Here is a 6,415-nt window from a genome sequence, read left to right on the forward strand (position 1 = left end):
CTCTTCTGTTGATACTTGCTGCAGCTGTGATCATAGTTTTCAGGGTGTTAGTACAGAATCTCAAACTTTCTGATAGTAAAAAGAGCAATAATGCTTTTCTTTCGTAGTAGCTCACGGCCCTCAGTAGAACAAGTGTGTGTTTCTTAAAGGTTCTGTAGTTATTTTCAAGTAATTTACCTTTTGAAGAAATATATGAGAGCATAATCATTTAAATGTTTGTACAACATTCTTCTTGTACATATTGTTGTAGAAGTTTTGGGGGGTTTCTTTGGGGTGGGGGGTGTTTCAAAGTGGGAAGTACCAAGTCTGAGCTTGCTTTCTTTCGTCAGGGGATCAGAATACAGTGGGACAGAAGTAGGAGTTTCCTTCCTTTGCTGTTGAAACAGTAAGGTTCTGTGCACATCCCGGAGGAACAATTTGCCACGTGGAGTTTGCAGAGGGTCAGGGAAAGCCCGTGTGGGGATGGAAGGGAAGCTGGCAAATCTTAACCGGCTTCTGAGGGAGAAATGATTGGGTGTGTCACGCGAGTCCAGCCCGTTGGTGGCTGATGGAGAGACCCTTTGAGGCTGGCGTCAGCTTCCCTTCTCTTTCAGGCAGCTGAAATGTGCTGCGTTGACAGGATCCGTGGTACACGTTGGTTTATGTTCTGACATAAAATTCTTAACAGCAAACAACTGTTAATTGCTTGTTACGGGGAGATGCAGAGCGTAGTGTGTTGCTCAGCTTTGCTTCTCTGTTTGTGCCTTTTACCCCTGCGATGTTGAGTTCAATAAAACTTGCTCTTGCTATGTGACCCTAGCACTTCATGTTCGGTTGAACAGGTACAAAGGTGCTTATTTTGTCAGCCTTGGAACGGAATAACTTCCTATGGGCTTTCCCTTGGCCCTTTCGTTCTTAGCTTTTTTCCAAGCACAGGAATCCTTTTAAAATGTTAATGCTCCGTAGAGGTGATTTATGACTGAATATTTGATCCAATAATATCTACATGGAATGACCAGAGGGAGGGATGGAAGCGTTGCACCTTCCTCTCTTCCTCTTTTAAAATTAAAATACGCTTTTATAACCTTGGCGCGGCGTAACCAGAACAGACATGCACAAAGTAGGAGGCTTTTCAAACCGCTGCATGATGTTACATTGTTACATTTGTGTGTGTGAAAATGATTAATTATCCCCATAATTTATTTTTAAAAGTGTCCCCATTTATAATTGGCAATAGTTAATTGGAGATGCAAATGCTGTGTTTGTATTTGCGTAGGTGGTCTCCGTGATTCAAGTGTGTTGAATTAAAATGCTGGGATTTTATTATTATTTTGATAGGTATAATTAAACTTTGGCTTGTTGTAGAATTTATATGGTGGTAAGCATTTTTGTTTTCCAAAGATGTGAATGCGTATATACATCACATCAAACAGTCTGAGGTTTACTTGAGCTTCCAGGAAGCACTCAGCTGCATTTTGTATGCATGTCTGGTAGTCGGCTTTGTTCTCCTTCTGTATTCCTTTCCTCTTCGTTATTGTCCTTCATTATTTGTTAGTTACAGATAATGAATTTACTGCACTAAAAGATACACTATAGCCCCTTTATTTGCAGTCTAACTCTGTTTTGACAATATATGTTAAAGTCCTGTTAGTATTTTACAGCAGTGTATTTTTCTTTGTCAGTTATAAATCCTAAGAGGAATTAACGTAATGCTTCTGATTTAGCTATTACTTCGCTAAAAAATGCAAGAAAACATATTCTGCAGGTTTGCTTCCCTTTTTTTGTAATATGTTTAGGCAAAGTCCAGGCTGCTGACTTGGTAACAGCCTTTCCAGCTCACTGGGGCATAATAGTGACTTTTTTTTCCCATCTGATCTGCTCCCCTATTAAAGTAAGTTTGTGACTGCACCACGATTTGGTTAATGTGCAGATTCTTCATGTATACTTGGGTTTATTATCTGGAATTCATAGTTTGTGCTATGCCCCCACTCTGTTAGGATTTTGTTTGGTAGTTTACCATCCTGGCTTTTGGATGGAGTTCTTAATGTTTATGGTTTATAGAAGCATTGTCAGTGACTGATGAAGCCTTTTCCTTCCCTTTACAAAAAGCAGCTGTGAAGGAATGTGATATATTGTTGGCATGTGATGCAGTTCGTCGCCACAATTGACTTTTGTTACTGTAAAATAGAGGAGCAAAAAAGTGACACTTGTGTTGTTGGCAGGCTGGGTTAGGCAGTTGAGGCTGGAACGTTGACTTGGCAAGTTTTAATGGATCCAAGCAAATAGTTTGCTGGAGGATGTTTGCTTTGTTGTGGTTTGCTTGTTGTGGGGGAGGGTGATTTAATTTTCTTTTAATGTCGGTGAATTTGAATGTTGGTGAAAGTTGAAGACTGCAGATCTTAGAATCTGAAACCTATGTTTTTGAGATGCCACACAAGTCTCCCACAGCACTGCGTCGGTGTGTCCATCCTGGGAGAACAGTTAGTTCTGTCTGTCTGCACGCTTGCAGAGCATCCAGCCCTTTCCATACTGGTGCCGCTGAACTGCAGGCCCAAGGGTGCTCACGCATCCAGGCTCAGCGGAGCTCAGCCTGCTGTCAGTGTCCAAAACTGCAGCCGAACTCCCTAGTCACGCCCCGTGATACGGTATTTCATGCTGCTTCCCAGGATCTCCAAGAACTGCCCTTTTCCCTTTGTGCCTGACGGTTCGTAACGGCATGTGGGCCTGCTGAGGCTGCCAGCAGCCTCGGGCATTGCAGAGCAGCCGTGATGCCCTGCCGCAGCGACAACCAGCTCGTGCTTGCCTGGGCCACGTGCTGACCTGTGAAGCGGACCAGGGGTGTGTGTTTGTATTCTTGTCCCAGAATCGTAGAATCATAGAATGGTTTGGGTTGGGAGGGACCTTAAAGATCATCTAGTTCCAACCCCCCTGCCATGGGCAGGGACAATGTTTGCAGGGGACAGTGAACTCTGCACACCAAACACCCCGGAGCCAATGAAGGTGAGTTTGGGGTGAATTCCTCTTCCCTGGCTCCCGTACGCTGCAGTAAAAGTTGACTTTCCCCCTTCACTCCCTAACCCCTGGCACCTCTGTTCTTCACGCATCCCCTGACCTCCCGGTACCGCCGGCTCCTTCCCGTGTGGCGGTGCTGGTGCTGGGCGCTGATCAGCCTGCGGGCAGGTACCGCCGAGCTCCGCAGCCTGTCCCGCTGCACGGGCGGTGCTCTTGGAGGTCTGTCCAGCCGTGTTGTTCCGCAAGACCTCCAAGAACAGCAACGTCTCCGAGGCTTTTACGTCTCTGTGACTCTTAACACATAGTTAAACTTCGGTTATGTTGCCGATACAAGTGAGGGTGTAGCAGTCCTGAATTGCTAGAAAATTAGACTAAAATCCTTCAGAGAAGCGGCACGCGCAGCAGCCATGGGGAAGGCACGGACGCACAGTATCAGTTCTGGAAAGACTGGAATTGACTGACATCCTGCTGATAAAATTCTGGAGTTGGGGAATAGTGAGATTCAAGGGACACAGTTCGTTCTGTAAGGGTATTTCAAATTTTATTTCCCTCAACTATTTTTTTTGGATGCAATCCTAGAACCATCTTCTCTCTGATGGGAATACAGCTTGAGGCGTACAGTGGGGAAACGCATGGTTTGGGAAGGATGGTTGGGAGTTTGTATTGGAATCCCAGAACTTCGCTGCTTTGGTCTCTGACTTCCACGCCATGAGATCATCACATGCCTGTCAAATGGACCAAAAAAAGCTCAGCCTTCCCTTTAAAACATGATGCTTGTTAGATTAAAATATTTCTTATTAATATCCTATTCTTAGCTAAACTGAAGGGACACAATTGCTGTCAAGTGCTCTGTCCTGCTCTGTCCTGCTTGCTTTGCAGCCCAGGCGCCAGTTGCAGTTGGTGTATTTTTGCTCAAGATTCAGAATTCCCTGGACCCTGCCAAATGGTTCCTTAGTTGCATTTAAAAATAAAAGAGCTGTGTTTATACCTCACAATCCACAGAGGCCTGAAATCAGTGCATCCAAGATGAATGCACATCGCAGACAAAAACTGTTTTGTTGGAAGGCTTGACGAATATGGGACTGATTACTGCTAGACAGGCACATTTCCCTCTGTAAGATGGAACTGATAGAATTCCTTCCTGACAGCTAGAAATTATAATTGAGGGTTGTTTTTTTGCTGTGTTTCAAACTTGACCAACCTTCAAAATGAGCAAGAGGGATGGAATCCTAATCCATCTGCAGTTGATGGGAATTCTGCCTGTAAGCCAGGATTTTAATCTAAATATCCATGCAACTGCCCTGTTACCGTGGAGGCACTGCTAACGATTTCATAGCTGTGCTTCTGTCAAGCATTTAACTTCGTCTGGATTAAAATCTCTCTTTCAGGTCAGTGACAGAATTCAATTTGCAGATTGACCATAGATGTTTGGGGGGGAAGAACCAATTTCCCTATGACACTGAATCAAGTGAAATTCTCTTTTTAAAACGCTGCTCTGCCAGGTCTTTGTTACACATCCAGCAGAACTCGGCCTTTGTGCAGTATTTCTGCAGTATTTTGGTTTCTCTGGTCAAGAAAGTGGGTTGGTGACCAACACCCCCTTCCCCTCGTAGAAGCTTTCAGCTGTCTGCCCACACCACTGCTTCTTTCACCCAGTTTTTCCCTGGCAGCAGCCAAGGTAAGCTGCCTTGCCCTGCTGACCCTCCATCTCCCAGGTCAAGTCCTGAAATGGATGGCGAATTTGATGGCCTGAATTTGATGGCGAATTTGATGGCGGTTTGAGTCAGGACGGACCCAGAGCCTGTCACCACACAGACTATTTTGTTCCCTGTGAGGCAGTTTCTGAAGAGCAGATTTGTACCCGCAGTGGAGAACATCAGGATGCCCAGTCTCTCTCCTTTCTGTGTTACGGGTAAGGAGGTGTTTCCCTCTTCCTGCCGTGATCTTGGATGGACGTCCAATCTTTCACTCCCTTCTCTCCCACGTTATTTCCCCACTGTGTGAGGGTGTCTTAAAACTTAATTATTACATTTGGAGGGCGGAAGGTGTCCATATCAGAGTATGGTGTAATTTGTAGGCAAAGACAAGGAATGCTTTTCCGTGGGCTGTCAAAGGCTGACTTGACTGGAAAGAAACACGTTGTTAGCCTAAAATAGAAACAATTTGACAGTGTAAGTTTTCCTAACAGTCATGAATGTCACATTTTTATGCCCTGAGTTTCCTCTTTTTTAATTAAAAGTAATTCTGAGGAATCAGGTGGTACCCACTTGGCCGTGATAAGTGGGGTTTGCCCTATTAGCATTGCACGGAGCGAATGGGTGTAGCCGCCTTCGACTTGTCTACAAAGCTAAAGAAATGCAAAGCAGCTTATTGCTCAATTATGCTGACTTTAGCAACTGGGCAGGACAAATTAAAAAGAGAAAAAGGGAATATCTAGTCTCAACCTGGGTATTTAATGGGTCCCAAAATGTGCTGAACTCTTTAGTCTAAATGGGCTCTTTAGTGTGGTGTCAAATAAGTTAAAAAGCAAGGGAGCTTTACAAAGCTTCCCTCGTTGTTTAAACTTGTTTAACTCATGTTAAGGCTAATGTACATTTATTCAGACTGACAAAGTGCTGAATTTACACAACAGGGATAGTAATAATTAGGTCAGATACTTTTTAAATGGCAGTGGGGGGGGTGGGAATACTTGACTTATTTTATGCTTATGAATGGAAATGATTATTAGCATGGGCCAGGCCAACCACAAGGCCTGTATATGCTCTTCTCACCCCCCCATTCCCCCATTCCCCCTCCACGTCCTGCGCTGAGTGCCAGTCCCAGCTCTGGTCTGTCTGTTCAAGCAGCAGCTGCCAGTCAGGCCTTGCCTTACGCGTTCCCTGTGAGAACCCGAGATTACATGTGTTTTTATTAAGCCCATAACTGTCCTTTGAAGCTGGCTCTCCTCTTCCCTCCTGGGATCTGACCGAGACCAATAAATTACACTAACAAAGGTGAAAAGTCATTAAAACTGCATTGTCTGTCCAAGCTTATGAAGTTGAACTCTAAATCTTCCTGGTGTCCACTTAAGGCTACCTACTTCTTATATATTGATTGTAAAGTTGTCCCTAACTGTAACCATCCCTACGGTTCGCAGGTGAGATGAGCTGTCTGTACTTTGCACCTTTCTCCCAAATATTTGGCGCTGGTGATCCCTAGGACAGAATCCCAGATTAGTCTGTGGAGCTGATCCAGCACAGCAGGATTTGTTTCTCCAAGAACGTTTTTTTTCTTGGCTTTCCTAATATTTGAACAAGCACTCTTGTTTAATTCAGTGAAACAGAACCTGCTTGCATTTGAATTGCGGTCAGCAGCGGGCATGCTGGGCTGGTTGGATCTCTTAAGCTGTAGCCGTTTACTTCCCCATTGAGATTTAAGCTCCTCG

The sequence above is a fragment of the Eurypyga helias genome, unplaced genomic scaffold (genome assembly GCF_000690775.1).
Source record: "Eurypyga helias isolate BGI_N326 unplaced genomic scaffold, ASM69077v1 scaffold18125, whole genome shotgun sequence".
NCBI lineage: Eukaryota > Metazoa > Chordata > Aves > Eurypygiformes > Eurypygidae > Eurypyga > Eurypyga helias.